At 38.8% G+C, this 21961-nt stretch overlaps 1 long non-coding RNA gene across 3 annotated transcripts; it reads right to left on the bottom strand.

Annotated features, from left to right (window-relative positions):
- Window positions 1-338: 338 nt before the first annotated feature.
- On the bottom strand, window positions 339-21747 carry LOC113185677 (uncharacterized). Of its 3 annotated transcripts, none has more exons than XR_013344336.1 (6): window positions 21487-21747; window positions 21230-21297; window positions 19115-19188; window positions 8156-8187; window positions 6335-6366; window positions 339-1074 (listed from the first exon to the last, which is right to left on the bottom strand). It is a non-coding gene; the product is annotated as an uncharacterized LOC113185677 (long non-coding RNA). The 3 variants fall into 3 exon arrangements; XR_013344337.1 differs by lacking the exon at window positions 339-1074 and adding an exon at window positions 2957-3029; XR_003301152.2 differs by lacking the exons at window positions 339-1074; window positions 6335-6366; window positions 8156-8187 and adding an exon at window positions 15102-15267.
- Between the last annotated feature and the right edge of the window lie 214 nt (window positions 21748-21961).

Raw genomic sequence — 21961 nt, 5'->3', positions numbered from 1 at the left:
TTTTCACTTGGCCTTCTAATCACGTCCAAAGTGTCATACCCTAGAAGCAATCTGATGTATGAATAATGGAAGCTTGAACCAAAGCCCAAAGGAGTAACTAGCTGTGAGAATCATACTGTGCCTAGTGAACCACAGAGCTCCCTAAACCTCGCTTAGAGCACATGGAGATGAGGAAAATGCAAATTAAGAGACACATTAGGCAGGTGCTCTACCCCTGGGCTTCAGTGGTAGAGCACCTGCTTAATGCTGGAGAGAGAGAGAGAGAGAGAGAGAGAGAGAGTCATTTCAGGACTGAGAGGTAAAAATAGAGTACCGGTCAGGTTGTTGGAAGACAAACAGCAAACAGCACACAAGTTCATTTTATTGGAGAACAGTCTGAATAAAAAGGGAGTTTGTCTCATTGTTAGATTTGCTCATTTTGCCCAAAAGAAGCAAAATAAAATGATAATTTATCAGAAAGAGGAAGGTAAAAAAAAATTGGGATTTAATTTCTTACAAGGCAGGGGAATAAAAATGTGCACCATCTTTCCTGTTTTGAAAGATAACCAAGGAGTTACTTAGCAGGAATGGAGAGTACAGATTCCTGCTTTAACATACATGTTTTCTCTTGGGCATCCTTGCTTCTTAGGCGACACCTGCCCCTCACCCCCGCCCTGTGGCTGGTTCATCACATGCCCCACAAAGGCCCGGGTGCACCTGCTCTGTGCTGCCCATTCTCCCTCACCCCCATGAAGGCCTGTTCTGATGCTGTCCCTTTGCCAATTCTCTGCCATTACCCAAGCTCTTCCTCTCCCCCATAACAAATCTCCATCAGACTTCCATTTTCCAGCCACTTGAACCGTGTAAACTACACAAGTTTGCATGTTGTCTAGCTCATCTTTGCCAAAATTAGATGGTAACTTTCCCAATAAAAGGCACACTTGTGACATAGCTCCACCCTTTATGTGTGTCAAGGGGATATTCTTCCAAGGAACAAGTTCACAGGTATTTATGCAGTTGCTGGGGGAGGGAGACATGGATATTCTTCAAGGATTTCTAAGAAAGGGGCCATGGTCCACGTCCTCAGGACAGTCTCTAACAGAAATAAGTGAGATAAAAAAAGAACTTGTCAGCAGAGGAGACATTCCTCCATGGTATTAACTGTGGAAGTTATTTCCGGGGCCCCTTATGAGCTCTGCTTCCTTCCCTTGCTTTCCTGGCTAATGCAGGGAGTAGGTCTGAGGCCACTTTATGTTACTGAACAAATGTCTGGAAGGGTTTTCAACGTTCCTAAGCATCTGTCCATTGACCATTACCTTGGAGGTATTAGGGAACCGGACCCTCTTTTCACAGCACCATGTGAATATTGGTCTTTTTGAGTTGAAAATGCTGGCACTGGGATTCTAGAGAGGGCAGTGATCTGGATGGGGATGGGATACTTTAGGAAGCTGCATATATTTGCAAAGCAGATTGAGGAAACCTCAATGAATGATATTTGAGAAGCTTATAGATATTATAGGGTTGGACACCCCAATATCTCCCACACTCATACTTTGATTTTAGCTTTAAATTTTGATTTTACCTGTTTCTACTGGTAATAAGCCTCCCACCTCCCTGGCAGACAGTCACAATGAGAAACCTAACTTCCCCACAGTTTGAAGAACAAGTCCTACTGTATTAATTTCAGATTTATTTTAGAGTTCAGTTTGGCTCAGCTTCTTAAATTCTTCTTTCCTCCTAGGTTCACTATATGGAGTTAAGGCCAATGGAATGCTGTCAATATTTGATATTGGGATGTAAAAACCCAAGTTTTATTATGATTGCTCATTATAGTTTACAATGTGCTTTCTTTTATTTAATGATGTTTCTCAGAAATCATCAGAGGGGTGATGGGGGATATACAAGATTAAAGAATAAAGAGAATCATTTATTGTTCCTGCAGGTAAGACATTTAAAATGTTATTTATGTATTAAAACAAACACACATCTATTATTAAATATAATATATAATTCACGTGAATTTCTGAGAAAACATGAGACTTCAAAGAAATGTCATGCCTGAAATTTGCAGCTACGAGCTTTGCCTGCAGGCTCCTACAGGCCTTAAAGGGTATTTGGAAGAAATTTGAGTAGCATAGGGAAGCATATTCTCTTATTTTGTACCCTTGCCAAAAAATGTATAATAAATGACATATTTATCCTTTTCAGCTTCCCCTTAGGAAAGAAAAGTGAGTCTTGGGAAGTTCAGTACTTTCTAATTGATACTTTGTAATTGACAGAGCCTTTTCTGGTTGTATGATCTTAGTATCCAATAAATGAGTATGATCTAATTATCCAATAAATTCCCTGAGTTGTAGGCTAAATAACAGCCTTCTGGAAAAGTCCATATTCAACCCTGGAAATTGTGAATATATTGCCTGACAAGGCAAAGGGGATTTTGCAAATGTAGTGAAGGTGGATGCCCTCTGAGTGGATGAGTCTTTAGGAGAGCCCAGAGTAGTCATGGGATCCTTATGAATGAGAACCAGGAGGATCAAGATCAGAGAGTGCAGCGGTAAGGATGAAACCAGAGGTCAGAGAGGAGAGGAGACGCCATGCTGTGAGTGTGAAGGAAGGGGCCACAAGCCAAGGAATGTGGGTGATCTCTAGAAGCCAGAGAAAAGCAAGGACACAGATTCTCCTGGAAACCCCAAAGAAGAACATTGCCTTGGCAATGTCTTGATTTGACCTCAGTTTGTCCCATGTTGGACTTGCAACCTCTAGAACTAAAGCAGAATAAATTTCTGTTGGTTTAAGCCTCTAAATTTGTGATAATTTGTTGCAGTGGAAATAGGAAATTAACAGACCTGGTAAGGCTCTGACAGTCCCTAAATACTGTTTTCTTTCATCCTTATGCCAATTATCAATATCATCTTCTGATTTTATTTTAATGACTTCCGGTTATCACAGTACTTTACACACAGTTTTCAGTTCCATTGAAAGTTCTGTAAGTTCTGCCAGGCTCATAGGATGGCACACACCTACTGGCATACTCCCAGCTACGTGAGAGACTGAGGGAGGAGAAGTGCAAGTCCAAGGTCAGCTGGAACAATTTAAAGTGACCCTGCCTCAAAGTAAATAAAAAGAATTTTAAAATAGTTGGGGATGAACTCAGTGATAGGGTGAGCTTGGGTTCAGTTCCTAGTGCCAAAAATAGTAGTAGTAGTAGTAGTAGTAGTAGTAGTAGTAGTAGTAGTAGTAGTAAAAATAATAATAATTCCATAAGTTTTTTAGTTCCAGTTAAAAAAAAATTGAACAAGTGCTGGGGGTATAACTTAGTGGTAGAGCAATTAGCTAGCATGTACAAGGCCCTAAGTTCAATCCCCAGCACAGCAAAAAGAAATAAAAAGAACCAAGTGTGGGTAAGGATGTGGAGAACTTGGAATCCTTTTCCATTGATGGTGGACATGTGAAATGGTGCAGCTGCTATGAAAAACAATTTGGTGGTCTACATTAAGTTAAATATAGAAGTATTATATGGCCCAGGATTCCTCCTCTTGGGTATAAAGTCAAAACAAGTAAAATAGTGTTAAAACAAAACCTTAGGGCTGGGGATGTGGCTCAAGTGGTAGCGCGCTCGCCTGGCATGCGTGCGGCCTGGGTTCGATCCTCAGCACCACATACCAACAAAGATGTTGTGTCCGCCAAATACTGAAAAATAAATATTAAAGTTCTCTCTCTCTCTCCCTCTTTCTCACTCTCTCTCACTCTTTCTTAAAAAAAAAAAAAAAAAAAAAAAAACCTTGCACACCAGTGTCCACAGCAGCTCTATTCATAATAACACCAAGGTAGAAACAATCCAGCCCCAAATGGATAAATAAACAAAGGGTATATTCATCCAATGGAATATTATGTATTCTTAAAAAGGAAAGAAGTGCTGATACATCCTACAGAGTGGATGGGCCTTGGAAATATTACGCTAAAGGTGAAAAACTGAGTTACAAAAGGCCAATTATTGTATGAGTCCATTTATATGAAATATCTACAGCCAAAAAAAAATCCATAGTGACAAAGCACATTAATGATTACCAGGGTCTAGGAGAAGAAGGGAATCACAGGTAACTACTTACTGGGCTCGAGGTTTTCTTTCATGTTAATAAAAATACATTGGTACAAGATGGTTGTAAGACTTGCACAACACTGACAGTGTCTAAATGTTACTATAGGTTAATTTTAAGTTATATGCATTGCACCACACTGAAATTTTCTTAAAAGACAAATAGCTAGTGGGCTGGGATTGTAGCTCAGTGGTAGAGTGCTTGTCTAGCATGTGTGAGGCACTGGGTTTGATCCTCAGCACCACATAGAAATAAATAAATAAATAAAGTTATTGTGTCCACTTACAACTAAAAATATTTTTTTTAAAAAGACAAATAGCTAAAAATGTTTAAAGTTAAAATGTAATAAAGTGTCGGACCTCTGCCCCACCAATCTCTAACTCCCATTTCTAGATCTAGGGGCTCCATTTAGAACTACATGATTTCTGGAAACTGATTATTTGCATATTTTCTGCATATATCCAAATACCATGCTTACAGTGCCCTGTCACCTAATCATTTTAAGGTCTTGTCACTATCCACTGACTTCCAATTACAGTAGACGAGACTATAACTCTACTTGTGATAGTCGTGCATTTGGTATTGAGGGGCTCTTTCTTATTCCCTGGGTTTTGTTTTTACTGTATATTGTTCTTGTAAGTAGAGCAATATCCTTCTCTCTCTAGGAATGTAATTATAATTTTTTCAATTTGATCTTGCTGCAATTAGGGCCCCTGTTTACATGAGTTCTTCCCTCCTGAGTTCTTCTTCTCTGCCCTTCTTCTTGGAGACTTCCTGCACTTGTTTCTGATCCTTGGCTCTTCATATTTAGAAGCTAAGCCCTAAAAATTGGGCGAGCAGAGCAGTTCCTATCATTGCAGAATAATAGGGCCAGTTGGCCCTTTTAATAGGAAACTCATAAGACAGTATCTTAAAGTTTTTCTCTGGGGACACTTGGTTTCGGTAGAGAAAAGTTCTTCCAAGTTCCAGCCTGGTTTGGGTCAGGTGTGTGCATGAGAGTGCGGTGGCCGGCCCTCTGGGTTGTCCCTGAATTCCTTATGTCCCTCATGAACCACAGTGCTCCCCTTGGGTTCAGCTTCTCCCTGTAACAAGCGGCTGGTACCTGGGGTCACCTGGCTCCTAACAGAGTCTAGGGAGTAAACAGACTTCCCACCAGCACCTGTGTCGGCCTCAGGCTTCATCCCCACCCCACAGCCCCAGACTCACCTTGGCCTTCTCCGCCTTCCAGCATGTGGGAGGGTTCCCTTTTTGTTGTTGGTGGTGGGTTTTTTGTTTGTTTGCTGTCTGCAGTGCTGGGGATTTATAACCCAGGGCCTTGTGCATGTGACATGCCAAATGCTGCCTTTCTCAGTGGCAGCCCTTCTGCCAGGACTTGAGCCACTGCTTGTCTCCTCTCTCCTTTCTCTCTCTCTCTCATATACTGATTCCTTCACTTGACTTTTTGGGGCTCCATTAGAGGCTAAGATGTGTGCTCATCAGTTGAGCTGGGAATTGGCCTCGTTGACCTGGGGCCCGACATCCAGAACTCTCATTTATCCTGTCTGTGTCTTCCTCACAAAATTCCTCTAAGGATGGCCCATAAAATCATCTGATAACAGCTAGAGAAACAGCAATTCAAAGAGTTCACCTGCCCATGACCACACAGTGGGTAAGTGGTGAAGCTGAGATGCAACATTATCTTTTGACTTCCAATTATAGGGGTTTTGAGATGAGAAAGGAGACTACAAGACATGAGTGACCTCTGGAAGCTAGAAAGGGCAAACAGATTCCTTCCTAACCCTCCAGCAGAGAATACAACCCTGCCAATTATTTAAAATTAACCCAGTGACACCTGTGAGGAACATTTGACCTACAAAACCATAAGATAATAAATTTATGTCTCTAAATTTCATATAATTTTATAGCAGTAATAGGAAACTAATACTGGATGTCAGGGATTGTTCTGGTGCTAATATATATTAGCTTATTTAATCTTTATAAACACACTGAGGTTAATATTCTAGATTTCTGAAAAGGAAACTGAGGCATAGAAAATATTGGAACAGACACACTTTACAGAAGCTATAACTGCCAATAGGCACATGAAAACATGCTTAATATTAGAAATGTGAGTTTAAATAATAATGAGGTACTAGTTAATGAGTGTCTAAGATTAAAAAGACAATATTAAGTGTTGAGGCTCTTAAGCACATGGTGTTATTGAAAGATCACTATAAAAATATTTTCTCAGTTTCTTTAAAAGGCAAACATATACTTACAAAACACCCAGCATTCTTACTCCTAGGCGTTTCTGTAAGAGAAATCCAAACATAAGTTTCCACAAAGACTTGCATGCAAATGTCTCTGGCAGCTTCATTCACAATAGCCCAAAGTAGAAATGACTCAAAAATCTATCCACAGGAAAACTTTTGGGATATCCATCTTTTTGTCAGTTTAGCCTCACTATGACCAAAAGGCCTGACAAGAACAACTGAAGGGAGGAAAAGTTGATTTTGGCTCACAGTTTCAGAGGTCCCTGCCCTGGTTGGCTGACTCTGTATCTCTGGGCCCTGGGTGAAGCAGAGCATCACGGAGGGAGGGCGTGGCAGAGGGAAGAAGAGAGAGCTTTGCTCACCAGGGACCCCAAATATGAGCCCCAAAGTCACATTCCCAGTGAGCTACCTCCTCCCCCTACACTCTACCTACCAAGAGTTACCACCCAATTAACCCATTAGTAGAGTAATCCAACGGTTAAGTCATAACTCTCCTAATCTCATCATTGAACCTCTGAAAATTCTTGCGTTGTCTCACACATGCACTTTGGGGGGCCCCTCATATCTCAACCGTAACAACCCATATAATGGAATACTTTGGATCAACATAAAGAGAGTCTCAAAACAGGAAGATGAGATGAGTGGATCTCAAAAGCATGCTAAGTGAAGGAAGTCAGAGACAAAAGACAGTGCAGTGCATGTTTCCATTTGTGTAAAAAACAAACAAACAAACAAACAAACTCTTGAAGAAGCAAGTTGAATCCATAATATGTCAGATGATGAAGAATTTTTCTGCCAGACTATCCTATGTTGATTATCTGTTATTCCTTATTGATTAGTAATCCTTTATTTTGGTAAAAATTTAATTGACCATTTTTTTAAAATTGGCTGTAATTTTGCATTTTGTTGTTCTGAATTTTTAAAAATTTTTTTTCTCCCTACCAGTATGCAAATCACAAGGGTTTTATTTTTTCCTCCCATTGCTTATACCTCTCTTTTCTCTTTTTTAGAGGTTAGGAAAGACAACTAGTGTTATTTTCAACAATAGCAGTGAGAGTGAGTGTCCTTGTCTTGTTTCCAATCTTATTCAGATTGGGGCTAGAAATCAGGGACTCACACATGCCAGCAAGCACTCTGTCACTGAGCTACATCCCTAGCCCCTTGTCCCCAATTTTAAAGAAACTGCATTTTGAGCTTTTCCATAAGTATAATTTTTTAATATTTATTTTTTAGTTGTAGTTGGACACAATACCTTTATTTTATTCATTTTTATGTGGTGCTGAGAATGGAACCCAGGGTCTTACATTGGGTTGAACCCAGGGCCTCACACATGCTAGGCGAGCGCTCTACTGCTAAGCCACAACCCCAGCCCAGCAAAACTTATATAATTTTTGTTTTGAGTTTTCAGTATAAAATTTTACCATGTTAAATAGAGTCTCTGCAGTTCCTTATTTACTAATAGGTTTATCATTACCAGGTATTGACTTATTCATCAAACCTTTTTTCTACATCAATTGAGAGTATCATTCAATATTTTTACATTATTCTGCTAATGTGGTGAATTATGTGTCTAGATTATCTGATTAAACCATCCCTTCATTCCACATATAAAAGGAATAATTAAACTTCTATTTAGAATTTTTCCACCAAATGTAAATCTTTATTTTTTTTTTTCATCATACATAGTCGTAGTAATCATTAGTAAAATAGATCTATCATTTCTTTTGGATATGCTTTTTTGTGTTATCCTTATTGACTTATGAGGTCAGTTTTATACCAAGGTCATAGAATAATGTGAACAAAATGCTGGGGATTAGAAGTACTTACAATTTCAGTTTTCTTTTGTTCTTTAAGTATTTCTGTAAGATAGAAATTGACTGTTATTTGAAATATTTGTATCATTGATATGTAAAAATCATCTGTGTCTTGAGAGGTCACATGTCTTTCAGATACCACTTTAGTAATTATTGGTATCTTCTGGTCTATTAAACTCGTTTTCTCACATGTCAATTTTGACGTCTTGTAATTTCTAGGTACTTGTGTACTACATATAAGCTTTTAAACATTATAATTCCCTTTTATTATTTTATAAGCTCTTTGTGGAGAATAAAGTTATTTATTTGTAATTTGTGTTTTATTTTCATTCTTTCTCTTTTAAGTAAGCTCTCTATATACATAATTTTTAGTTTTATTTGTATATAATATTAGGCATACAAACCTACAAATTTTAGGTATTTCTGTAACCTATTTAAGAATAAAAAATGGCAGAGCAGGCCTGCATAGGAACATACCAAAAAATCATGTACAAAAAAATTATCACAGCAGCATAATTGCAAAAGTAAAACTGATGTTTATCAGCCATAATATGAATAAAGACATTTTAGCCCGCTTCTACTCTGAAATGACATACAGCATACAAAAAATAGATTACTACCACACACACTAAGCATAGATAAAATGTACAAATATAATATAAACCCAAATAAAGCAAACACAAAGACACACAACCTGATTTGTAGTATATTTTCATTTACACAAAATTGGATTATGAAGTCAGAATCATGGGTGACTTTGGAGGAGCAGGGACTGGGAAGATATCATGGAGGGTTCTGGGGTACCAGTAGTCTATAGCTTGACCTGGAGGTTGTTAGAAAGTTGTGCTACTTTGTAAAAGTCCTATGAACTGTGTGTGTACTTAATGATTTGAGCCCTTTCCATGTGTATGATATAATCCAGTTAAATATTTGTAAAGGAAACAGTGACTGTCACGTGGCACGATGAAAAGCCCTGGGAATATCCCAAGCATCAGAGGGACGTGTCACACGAAGTGATTTTGAAAGGTTGAAAATAGAGACATTGGCAAAGTGTTCCAAGACACATACAAACAAACAAAAGAATGTTAACATTAGAATTAAGCAGGAAGGGAACTCAGATTAAAAGTTCTAAATAGACCATAGCTGAGCAAAATGTGATAACACAAATTTATAAATTTATGCTCATTATGAAAAAGTTAACAATAATCACAAACTTTCTTATACCAAACAGTGCAGGAACTAAACAAATAAAGCAGATGAACCTATTTAGAATCTATTTCAAATGCATCTGGAGTGTGAGGCAGTACACTTCTTTTTAGAATCAGGGAATATGGGACTCAAACAAAAATGAAGAGAAAGAGAAATTGAAGAATACATCACAAAATCCAAAAATCAGAATAACTGTAGAAACTCCTAGTGTAAGATACACAATTTTCATGACAATAAAATATTTACAAAAATGAAACATACAATAGCTGGGCATGGTGGCACACACCTTTAATCCCAGCAGCTTGGGAGGTTGAGGCAGGAGAATCACAAGTTCAAAGCCAACCTCAGCAACTTAGTGGGACACTATGCAACTTAGTGAGACCCTGTCTCAAAATAAAATAAAAAGGGCTGGGGATGTGACTCAGCAGTTAAGTGCCCCTGGGTTCAATCCCTGGCACCAAAAAAAAAAAAAAAAAAAAAAAAAGAAAAGAAAAGAAAGAAAAATACAATCACACACACAAATATATATATATATATATATATATATATAAAACTTTAGATGTTGTTATAAAGAATTCAGTACAGTTAGAAATAAATTATAAAATTTTAACCAAAAATTAAAAAAAAATAACATTAACTACTTTGAAATTAGGGGACTTCTAAATAGTAATTAAATCAACAATATCTCAAAACTAAAATTATAAATTCCAAGAAGACAATGAAAAAAAGGAAAACGCTTTATACATGAATTTGAGGGACCCAATCAAAGATGTACTCTAAGTCAAAAATAAGAAGCCATAATGCCTCTATTGTGTATTATTTTAAATAAGAAAGATAAAAGATGAAAAAAATTAGTATCTATCCAGAATTTTATTTGTAATTTAGGAAGAGAGAATTTGTAGGGATAAAATTTGAACTTAATGAAATGAGAAACAAAAATTAGTAGAATGATAAATTAATGGAAATGCTGGCATTTCCAAAAGCCAATAAAGTGCATAACTTATTGTAAACTTGATTAAGGCAATGGGAGGGAGTAAAATAGAGAAGACTGGAAATGAGAGAAGAAGAAAAAATAGCAAATTACAGTACCGGAGAGTTAAAAATAATTATAGGGTCAGGGGTATAGGGCTGGGTGTGCTTACCCCGCACACACACAGCCCTGGCTTTGATCCCTAGCATCTCAAGGGGACAATATATATATATCAGAATTGCATGCAATTCTATGGAAACAACTTTGCAAATCTAGAAGCAACACAAAATTTCTTAGTAAAATATAAATGACCAAAATTATGCCAAGAAGAATATATGAAGACCTTTGAATAAATCAATCCCTGCAGAAGACATTGGGAAGGCCTGCAAGACCCTTCGCTGACAAGGTCACCCACTGTTTCATCACTTTCATCTCAAAGCTAAAGAAGTCGAAGGCAGGAGATGCAGGGTTTCATCATCCTCCAAAGCTTTTCCTACGACACCTTCAGAACTTTCCCATTTCCCATTTCATCTCTTCTTTTCTTCTGGCACAGCAAGGGTAGTAAAGCTCTCCACCGTCTTCTGTGAGCTCCTTTTTGTCTCACCCTCCTTAATTGTATTCTTTTGCATTTTTCCCTATTGGTCTCTGTCCTGTCTTCTTTCCCCTAATATTATTCATCTTTCCTGCTGCACCTGTGATTTCCTGTTATGTACAATGGCTTTATATTTCTCTTTATTCTTCACAAAGGTTGTCTGTTCTCTCCTCATCTCATTTAATGGTCTTGCACCTTTTATTTGAATACCTTTAGCTCCTCTTTAATTTATTTCTAGAGACCACAGTTTACTTATTCACTGTCAAGAGGGAACACAAATTCGGTGGCACGTTTTCATTTGGTGAGTATATTTTAACTGATTCTTGCTTGTCTCGTACCTTTTCCTTTGTGGCTAATTTTTTAGTCACAACTCAACTCTAAGGCCAGTTCTAAACTCCCTGACAACTTAGCACAATGGAAGCCTCCAGAACTCAGTTGTGAACTGAGAGAAAGTGGGAAAATGAAGATAGCATATTTGAAAGGAGGCCATGTTGTTAGCATCTATCATAAACTTGTGTGGGGGGGGGTCTTCTTAAAGACAGAAATTTTGAAAATTTTAGTGATGCTTAGAAAACGTGGACAAGCATGTCTCACATTAAAATCTTCACATTTGGGCTTGAAATGGGTGCCTCAGTTCCCCTATTCAGGCAACTGGCCTGATGGCACCTAATAGAAGTTGAGTTACACAATATAACTGGACCCATTACTTACAAAAGGTTGTATGGGAAGGGTCCATGAACTGAATAAAGGCAGAAGGCAAACTGGGTTTAGAACTTTTTCACACTGTTCTACCATATACATGTCTCAGATCTTACACTCTGGAGCCGCTCACCTTTAGGATAAGCGGAAAATCCACCTGTCTCTTGTATGCTTTTTAAATTGCTATTTGGTGTTTATTATTTTTGATTATTTTCTTCATGTATTAGCAGCAACAGGTAAATTGATGGTCTCCTGCCTTCTCTTGTCTACCCCATCAATGTGACTCTCTGTTCTTGCAGATACAGCAGACCTTCTCAGATTGTCCCTCAGCCCTCCTCTCCTGCTGCTCTGGGATGTGAATCCAAGTTTGGGATATTCCCACAAGCCACCTGCAAACCACCAGACCTACTGATGCACAATAGATGGTCTTGTGACCCTCAGGGCAGCCAATCACTTTAAAATATTTGCATGCCCTTGGGGGTATAAGGTATGTGCCCCTTTTTGCTGTGTTCCCTATGTTTGATTCATGTGTTACTATACATGAAAGTTACTCTTCATAGATTGTCATTTTCTGCCTTGCTCCTTCCTTGATTTCATTTTCCTCTCTGTGGTTTGTTATTTTTTGTTATGGGTATTGTTATCCTTGGTCTCACAGGGAAGAGAGGAGAAGAAAAGCCTTTCCAATCATTAACTAGAAGTCTCTATTGAATTTAATTCCATTCAACTCCATAAATATTTGCTCAGTGCCTATAAAAAATAAGGTGCTGTGATTAGGACCAGAGAGAACAAAAAGATGGAAACAGAAAATTAGAGCAGGCATTTAAAGAGCACAGATCGCCCCATTCTATTGTAGCACAGGTGTAAGGAACAGAATCTGCCCCTGTCACCCCATTGACATGGAGTGTTGTTTCAGCAGAAAAGTCTTCACAACTTTACTGTAAGTGAAATGTTCTGGGAACCCTCAGGGCCTTCCTAATAATAGCGATGCTTGGACGTGTTAATAAATGATGCTGAACTACCTAAATACTTATGGTAACTAATATTCAGCATGTTCTTTGGTAGATTCTTCCATCCAGAACCATGGGGGCCACTTAACAAAATAGAATTTTGTTTTTTAAGAAATGTAGAATAAGCAGCCACCGGGGGTGGCCCCTGGCCTAGCTGAGAGTGTGGCTGTGCCTTGCAGACTACAGGTAATTGTTCTGTGGTAACCAAACCAAAAATATGTAATAATGGTGATGATGAGAATTTGTGTCTCTTCAGAAAGCCAGGTAGAGAACAAAACATAAATGGGGTAAAAGGAACTGGGGATTCGGATCACTCTGCAAGCAAAAGAAAAAGTAGGAGAAGGAGGAAGGGAAGAGAACAAGAGTAAGAGGAAAGGATTTAAATTTAAGAAAGCAGAAACCAGGTGGTGGCCACTTCTCCAAAATTCTGGGGATATTAATTAACAAGAATTAAATTTCAAGATTCCGTGGGGTTCTCCCTTCTACTCCAAACCATGGCAAAAAATGTCTGCCTCAAGAAACCAGCATTTGACTCTCCAGGCGTTGGCTCACTTACCCCAACCTCCCTGCCCTCCCCTTCTCTGATTTCCCTGTCCTCTGGAGCCACATTATGCCCAGTATCTTTCTCTTGGGTTCTAGGCAGAAAGAAGCCAACCGAATTCAGACCTGCTATTTGTAAAACATAGATTAATGAGGTGAACGATGGGCTCTTTTCCTCCTTCTGAGTCTTGTGGGACGTTCTCCTGCACAGGAACCAGCTGTGGGAGCCCTGGACCCAGGAAGGGACCCTGGGATGGCAAGATTGAGAGCTGCTGGCCCAGCTTCAGACAGTGGCTTTCCAAGAACACTGATATATGCCCACGACAAATTGGTGACGTTTGACTCAGAATCACAAGCATTTATACACAAGCAAATTTCTAGAAGATGTGTTTGATTAAATTATCAATAAGAATGGAATGCCTCCTACCGGAAGACACAGAAGGAAGAGAATGGACAGCTATGGAATCAAGGGCTCTGGGGCAATGATTCTCTAAAATGTAGTCCCCAGACCAGCAGAATCAGCATCTTCACCAGAGAACCTGCCAGAAAATGCAAATTTTCAAGCCTTCCCCAGAACTGTTGGATAAGAAACTGTAGGTGTGGCTCAATAATCTATGGTAACTCTGATGCATATTAAAAATTTAAGAACCAGTGTATGAGGGGAAGGAAAAAAAACTCAAGGCATAAGTTAATGGATTCCAAATTTTCTTGCATCAATATCACTGGGGAAGTTTATTAAAATGAAGATCACTAGATCCTACCCTAAGAATTTAAGATGCAGTAGGAATGAGGAGGGGAAAATTTGCATTTCTAACAAGTTCTCAGGTGATCCTGCTGCTTCTGAACCAAGGACCACACTTTGAGAACCACCCGTCTACATAAAAGATTTCTTGGCCCCAGACTTGAAAAGGATTTTCTGCACTGAGGAGTGGGAGGGTGGGGATGAGGACAAGTAATGGCTTCATAGACATGTCAGCGATTCATACAAAGAAAGACTCTGCCCCCCTTGGGTCCTAGGGAAGCAGCCAATCCCAGGCAGTCAGGGCTGTGGGTTCACTCACCAAGTTCCCAGAACAGTAGAAAGACATGGCTGTCCAGAATGGACCTGGTGAACCGTCTTCAAATTGGCCTGTGTGAACCAATGTCTAAAGACCAACCACGGTGAAGACGTGTCAGTAGGTAGCTGCATGGAGAGATGAGTTCAGAAAAAATGAATCCTCTCCTCATAGAAGCTCCCTGACAACTTAGCACAATGGAAGCTTCCAGAACTCAGTTGTGAACTGAGAGAGAGTAGGAAAATGAAGATAATATATTTGAAAGGAGGCCATGTTGTTAGCATCTTTCATAAGCTTTGGGGGATCTTCTTAAAGACAGAATTTTGAAAATTCTAGTGATGCTTAGAAAACGTGGTCGAGATAGCATGTCTCACACCAAAATCTTCACATTTGGGCCTGAAATAGCTGCCTCGGTTCCCCTATTCAGGCAAGGCACCAAACAGAAATTGAATTATAAAATATAAAGTGACTAAGGATGGGGCTGGAGTTGTGGCTCAGTGGTAGAGCACTTTCCTGGCATGTGTGAGGCCCTCGGTTTGATCCTCAGTACTGTATATAAATAAATAAATTAAATTAAAGATCCATTTAAAAAAAAAGGATGAAGAAAACAACTGGTTAGACTCAAACAGAGGAATATCCTTCCAGACAACTGGCCCGAACATTCAAGTGGGTACTTCATGTGAGATTACAGAATGGTACCAATGTTTTCCTAAATTCAAATAGAAATGAGCATGACTTTTTGGATTGAGATTCGTATCTGCTACACTCATCCTCAGATCCTTACGCTACATGATGTCTCCAGAATAGTGATGACTGGAATAGTAAATTTCATAATTAGCAACAAAGAACTTACACACCAAGAAGTCTAGGGAATTGCTTTCTTTTTAAATTGTGGATGATTCTAGAATTCTCAAGAGTCCGTGAGTTCCTTCTCGAGGTGGTTGACTAGATGTTCTTGGGGTGGGATGCTGGGCTCTCCAGGGCAGAGGTGGAATATCACACAGTCCTGTTTTCAGTTGTTCCCAGGGGACAGCCAGAGTTTGCTACTGACACCTGAAACAGGAAGAGCAGCCTCTTGCAATCCCTTTCAACTCGACTGTTTGATTTCTCTCCTTGTGTGATCTTTTTTATCTTTAAATTTCTCACTGCTTGTAGTCAGAGCCCAACACCCTCATGCTTGATTTTTTCCAGCCTGGTATTATTCTCCAGCTGTTTCATGTTCTCATCATTCATCTCCCAGCCAGATGTAACCTCCTCAGAGGCAGGAGCTGGGTCTTCCATTTCTTTTGCATCCTGAGTATCATTTGCAGCCTGCTAGATCCCATAAACCCAGGAGAAACGTGGGTATTTGTTCTTGGTACAGTGGATGAATGACTCCTAATGTGCCAATTTGAAAAACAAGCCCTTCTCAGCAACATGTCTGCTGGATTTGAGAGAAGTTGAATAACAAGTTATTTACTAAAAATTAAGAATCCCGTCAGCACGCGGGACTCTCTTTGTGTCATTGGTGGTTGCCCACATGTCCCTTTAACTCCTTGTTAGACAATGGCTGCAAGCCTCGTTATTTATGGCCAGAAAGGATGCACCTGTACCTACTCATTGCTTATCTCAAGTGAGCTGTGGACTAACCAGGACAAGATAGTGAAAAAAGCAAATCCCCAGCTCTTCTGCCTCCTTAGAACTCTTCACATCCCCGCTGTATCTCCAGATCCACTCTCCTCCTTAAGTGGTAGCCAACCACTTAATTAACAGGGAAGAGATCAAGTGTTACCCCTTTTAATACTTACTGTAGTAAAAGAATTTATAAAGAACCAGCTTTGGGAATCTAGAGAAATTAATTTCTAATTATAAATTTTCGTACCCTGAGTGGGAGGGACACTTAGTTAGCAGGTTCCTGAAATCTCCCCTTCCAGGAAAAAGTGTATTTTGCCTGTCCCAAGGCCAGGGCTAGCAAGATTTATGACCAAGATCCCATGTAAATGTGAAGTTCAACACCTTGTTTTGCATAGGTATAGTCATGCTTTCAGAAATGGATTTGAACCAGTGAAACTGATAATTACTAGCTTATAAGTCAAAAAGTAAGGCATTAACAACATGTTTATGCTTCTCTTCTCAGAACAGCCATGTGTTTTATTTAAGACAAGAGTGTCAAATATCTGGTAGGAGTGCCAATACTTTCTCCTACTAAGCTCAGGGCAGACTTTGCTCACTGAGTACAGGGTTGCTTTCCTTCTTAGCATAGTGACCCAGGCACCCAGTGCTGTTGATCTACGCTGCTATGCAAGAGGACACTGTCCCTGCCTTTGCCATTCCTCCAATATCAAGCTACCCAGGAAGTAATAATTTATTAGAATAGTGCTTGGCAAGAGTGAAATCAGAGCAAACGACCAATCCCCAAATAATAACACAGGAATAAAAATCACAAGCGAAAATAAATTAGGCAGAAGAATTATAAAAGGGTTGGGTGGCAGGCATGGTTCTACATAGGAAAAATTTTATTTTACTTTATTTATGGGTTTTGGGGGAGTTGGTTCTAAGGATTGCACACAGGGCCTTATACCTGTTAATCACGTGCTCAACCATTGAGCTACCCCCTACAATTTGAGATGGAATATCACAGGAGGCACAGCAAGTGCTATGTGAGATAATGTCCTTATTTCTATGATTAATGCAGCAATGAACTTCATAAGACTATTGGTCATACCATCTTTCAGTAAATGCCAAGGGCCTCAGGCTTACTTCAACAGAAGCAATTCCAGAGAGGGACAAGATAATGTGTTCTAATTCGATCCCAGAAAAATAAACTTAGACTACTGAGAATTGTGGGTGGGTAATACCAAAGGGAATTTGATAGTTTTGCAGAATATTTTCTAAGTTTGGAATATTACAGCCAGCCCACAGTGTGGTATAACTTTCCAGTGACTGTGTAATACCGAAAAATACTAAAAATACTAAAATAAAATTAAAATACTAAAAATACCCTTTGGGTAAGACCTGGCTAAATATTATTTTTCTCTCCTTTTAAGTAGTTGAGTATTCCAGAAACTTCTGTCATTGCATTCCCTCCTAATAATGCTATGTCCTATATTTAAGGCATTTCTGAACTAATTATATTTTAGAATTGCTTCTTTCAAACATATGAAACAGATCAAAATGTCAGAGGTTCTCTGTTCCACAGAAGAAGACATGCTGGTGCTGTGTCCTGAACATAGCGATTATAATTCCAGCCATTTCAAGATATAGAACATGCCTATACACATGAGTACTCAAAAAATATGCATTGAATAAGTGAATGTCAGGGACACTGTTTTATTTTCTCCCACATGCTCCAGGTTTTGGAAGAGTTTGTCTAATAGATGATTTGAATTCTGATAATAATAAATTTGCTTCTTCAGATCAAGATGATAGAATTCATTTTATCTTCTAGACTCGCTGTAGTCAAATGCAGGGGAACATGCATCTAGCTTGATCTCACTGATTTCAAGTAAAGGAAAGATTGAGCAATCTTGGCCCTGTTAATTCTGATTTCCTATGCTATTTGATTCTTGCTGAGTTTCACATAAAGAGAATGAAACACACCTCCTGGTCCTGGAATATTGCCTTACTTTGGAAGCTTTCATCAGTGATCTTCGTGTGGTCCTTACCTCACATCATAAATCAAAATAAACTCCAAAATATTTCAGAGATAATTGGAGAAAACGTAGCAAGGGTTTTAAAAATGAAGTAAAGTTTAGATGTTTCTCTTACATTTGAGAAAGGAACCTAAACATGAAAATTTATAGACTTTTTTATTGTATCAAAGTCACATTTATTATTTATTTATTTATTTATTATTTATTTATTGCTAAAGGCAAATGAAAATTAAGAATATATTTTATTAGTATGTAAAGATTTAGTAGCTTCTGTTACAAAGCACCCACATAATTTAATCAGTATAAAAATTAATTCCTCAGTAGAAAATTAGCAAAGAGCACAATTTTAAGAAGAAAAGGTAAAAATAGCTACTAAAAACAATTTAAATGGTCAGCATTAATAGTAAAACACAAACAGAAATTAAAATGAGATACTCAGTTTAATCTCTTACTCTAGTACATATTTCAGAAATAATGATACTTAATACTGGCAAGAGTACAGATTTTCTGGAAAGCATTTTGATAATATGTGCCAAAAACCTTTAAAATTCCCAGTCAAACAAGGGCAAAGTCATATTGATCACATTATTTTCATTGCATTACTCATTATGACCAAAACTGGGAAAAATACAGATGTTTGAAGAGAAGGAATGGTTAAAATAATTAAACCATTCAAGTAGAAAGTTTTTGATAGAATTGTGTAATTATGAAAAAATTCATAAGAAATAATGTTAAATGAAAACAAAGCTATGTATATCTATGTATTCAGTACAACCTTGATTACTTAAACCCTATATATCTATATGTGCCTAGAAAAATATAGAAGGAAATATTCCAGAATACTAAAATATTGATTCTGGGTTGTGCTAATATGATAAATGTTTTTCTTTGTGCTTTTTCCTGATTCACCAAATTTTCTGCAATGATTGTTTATTATTTTTCCCAAGCTTTAAAAAGTAGCATATAAAATTTAAAAAAAAAAAAAGAATACCTGATGTAAATGACAGATTCTAGCGTATTTCCATATAAACGTTCTGCTTTTCCTAGGTTGAGTTATGGCTCAGTACCTTTCCTAAGATCTGTGATCTGGTCTTAAGTCATGCCCTTAAAACAGTCTCAACTTACCTCCCCAGGGACACTGCACTTCAGTGAGAAATGACACCATTCCTCTCAGACTACACCTACATTACTAAGAGCCAGGTCAAACTGAAGGGTCAGATATGTGGTTTGTAATAAGAAAGCAAAAACAAAAAAATTAAAAAACCAACCTGGGGCTGGGGTGTAGCTTAGAGGTACTGTGCATGCTTAGCATGGGAGACATCCTGGATTCAGTCCTCCAGCACTACAGAAGAAAAGAAAGGGAGAGAGAGAGAGAGGGGGGGGGGGAACAACCTGTCACTAAGAAATAGTCAAAGTGGTTGCCATCAGACTTCAGAGGAAATTTTCTGCTCAATACAGTCTCCCCCACAACACTTCTTAAGTCCCCTGGAGCCTAGGGTGCCTCATCTGGGTTCTGGCTGTCCAAACTTGACCTCTGCATTTACTAAGCTGCTTTGATGTTCTCTGTGTTCCAATGCCTGCCTCCTGTACTGCACCCAACAGAACTGTGAATTCATTACTCTCTGTAGCCTCAGAATACAATGCTGGGCAACTCAAATTATTTCTTTCCTACAGGTTTTATCTGAACCTTGACCTTAGAAATGAATTCAAATGAGAAGTGTTATATTAGTCTCTTGAACAAGGATCAGTTTGATGATGCAGAATCCTGCCTGCTTTCCCAGCTCAGTGCAACAAATCACACGTATAAAAAAATAAGAGGTTTCAGATTATTCTGCCCCAAAAGTGGCCATGTGAAACCCAACCCTGTGTCATTATCACGTTCTTTTACAACTTGGCAGGTCCGTCAGCAGACCAAGCATTAACTCAAATAAGCATTTCTTTTAATAACCTTGCTTGGAAATGACTACATAAACCCATGAAATAGAATTGAAAGTTTCTTGTTTCACTAAAATTGGATCAACATTTACTGTCATACACTAAGTGCTGTGGTCACTGGCTGGCCAGGGGCCCTTTCTGCTGGCTGCTGAGTTGTGTCTTATTTGTAGAGCCAGATGCCCAAGGCAAAGTTGAGCTGTGGAGTCTGCAGGAGTCCTGCGAGTCTCCTCAAGATGGGAAAATCCTTCCATCTGGAACTTACCTGTATTAAAGTATCAGTGCGGTTCCTCCACTAGGAAACCTTTTTGTCTTGTCCAACCGGGGAACTAGCATCCTTTAAGGACCCTCTGCTCTGTAAAACTTTACCTAACCACTCCCTCCTCTGAACCCCACTGAACTTTGGGCTTCTGTCCATATCTGTTTCTCTCACTGGACTTTAAGTTCCTTGAGGGCAGAGATAATTGTCAGGGTTTTGTAACACATGTGCCTGGCACAATGTCTGAGGTCAATAACAATTTGAACCAAATCACTAGGAAAAAAAAATGATGCTTTTAGATGCGTACACTTATTATATTTTTAGACTCAGTCTGGGAATTACAGCCACTGCTAAACAGAACTTTTCTAGGACATAGTATCGTTAGTAGAAACGTTTAAATCAGAGGTCTATCACTCCACTGGCCTTAGATACTAGCAAGCTAATATCCCTAGAGCCTCTCAATTTCCTGACCTAAAGGGCAGTGATAACTGTATTATCATAATTATAATGAAATTAGGCCACTCTCCTGGCACATTGTAGGGGATTAATAATCTCTCAGCTATGTTTAGAGTTTCCCCTATGCCTTTAAGAACATATTTCCCCACCAAAGGTTTTTCCATGCTCGATTGGATTCTTGTTTCCCTGCCCCCGCAAGACCTCAAGATCCTCTAGAGTAGGGATCAATAAACACTTTTTGTAAAAGGGCAGATAGTAGACATTTTAGGTTTTGCAAGCCGTGTGTCTTTGCTTCGTCTTTTTTCTTTCTTTTGTTGCTGTTGTTTTGTTTCTCTTTCTCTACAACTTTCTTAAAATGATATTCTTAGCTCATGGGTTATACAAAAACAGATCTCCAGCCAGATTAGACCTGTGACCTAGAGTTGGCTGAACTCTACTGGACAGCAATGGATCTCAAACTCTGGTCTCTTGACCAGCAACATCAGCTTCTTTGGGGAACTCATTAAAAATGTAGATCCTTGGGCTCATCCCTGACCTACTGAATCAGAAACTAAAGTTGTGCTCAGCAATATGAGTCATAATAAGCCCTCCAGGTGATTTTGATGCTGGTGCTCAACGTTGGCTGCATGTTAGAATCACCTGAGGAGATTTAGAACATGTCAGTACCCCAAGCTTCACCCTGTATCAAATCAGAAACTCAGGGAGTGACTCCAAGGCATCAATGTACTTCAAATACCTGCAGATGATTCAGTGTACAACCATTGCTGAGAATCCTGGTGTAAATCTGGGAGAAAGCTTTCATATCTGCAAAGAAAGATTTAGTGGTGGTAATATTGCCAAGAGTAAGCAATACTTGAGAGTCTTCTAGTTTTGATAATTTTGAAGGAATTTCACTCTAACCCATTAATCAGAAGAGAGCTATTCGATACCTACACAAACAGTGTTGTATAGGTAAACTGGGGATTTTAAAAAAATATATTGAGCCTTATTTACCTGTGAGTAATTTGCATGCAAAAATAAGCAAAGTGCTTCTTTTCAAGGAAGCTCATAATTTCAGTTTTATAAGGAAAAATCAACTCAGGAAGCACCACCCAAATTTCTTTTTCCACATTTCATGTGGTTAAACCTGAAGGACATCTTCACGATCATGGCTGCCTCATTTGCTTCGCCAGTACCACAAAGGGCTAGCTCCGTTGCTTGGTTATTCCACATGGAGTAAGTTGTAGCGTGCTGCATTCTTGTTTCAAAAACATATTTCTCCTACACGTCTTCTGTGGGAAAAAGCTTTGCCTGGTTTTATGCTGGGAAGATAATTCTAGAGTGCCGCATTTGACAAATGACATCAGCTCGCCTGTTCTAGCCATAAACCAATTTAGAACTCTTATGCATAATTTGGCTTCAGGTCAAGGTGGTGTAATAGGAACCAACAGAATATACAGCACAGCGTGTCCTCAGCAGCTCTCCTAAA

The sequence above is a fragment of the Urocitellus parryii genome, chromosome 9 (genome assembly GCF_045843805.1).
Source record: "Urocitellus parryii isolate mUroPar1 chromosome 9, mUroPar1.hap1, whole genome shotgun sequence".
Classification (NCBI taxonomy): Eukaryota; Metazoa; Chordata; class Mammalia; order Rodentia; family Sciuridae; genus Urocitellus; species Urocitellus parryii.
The sequence above is the reverse complement of the archived record's forward strand: the minus strand, read 5'-3'. Positions and strand labels throughout refer to the sequence as shown.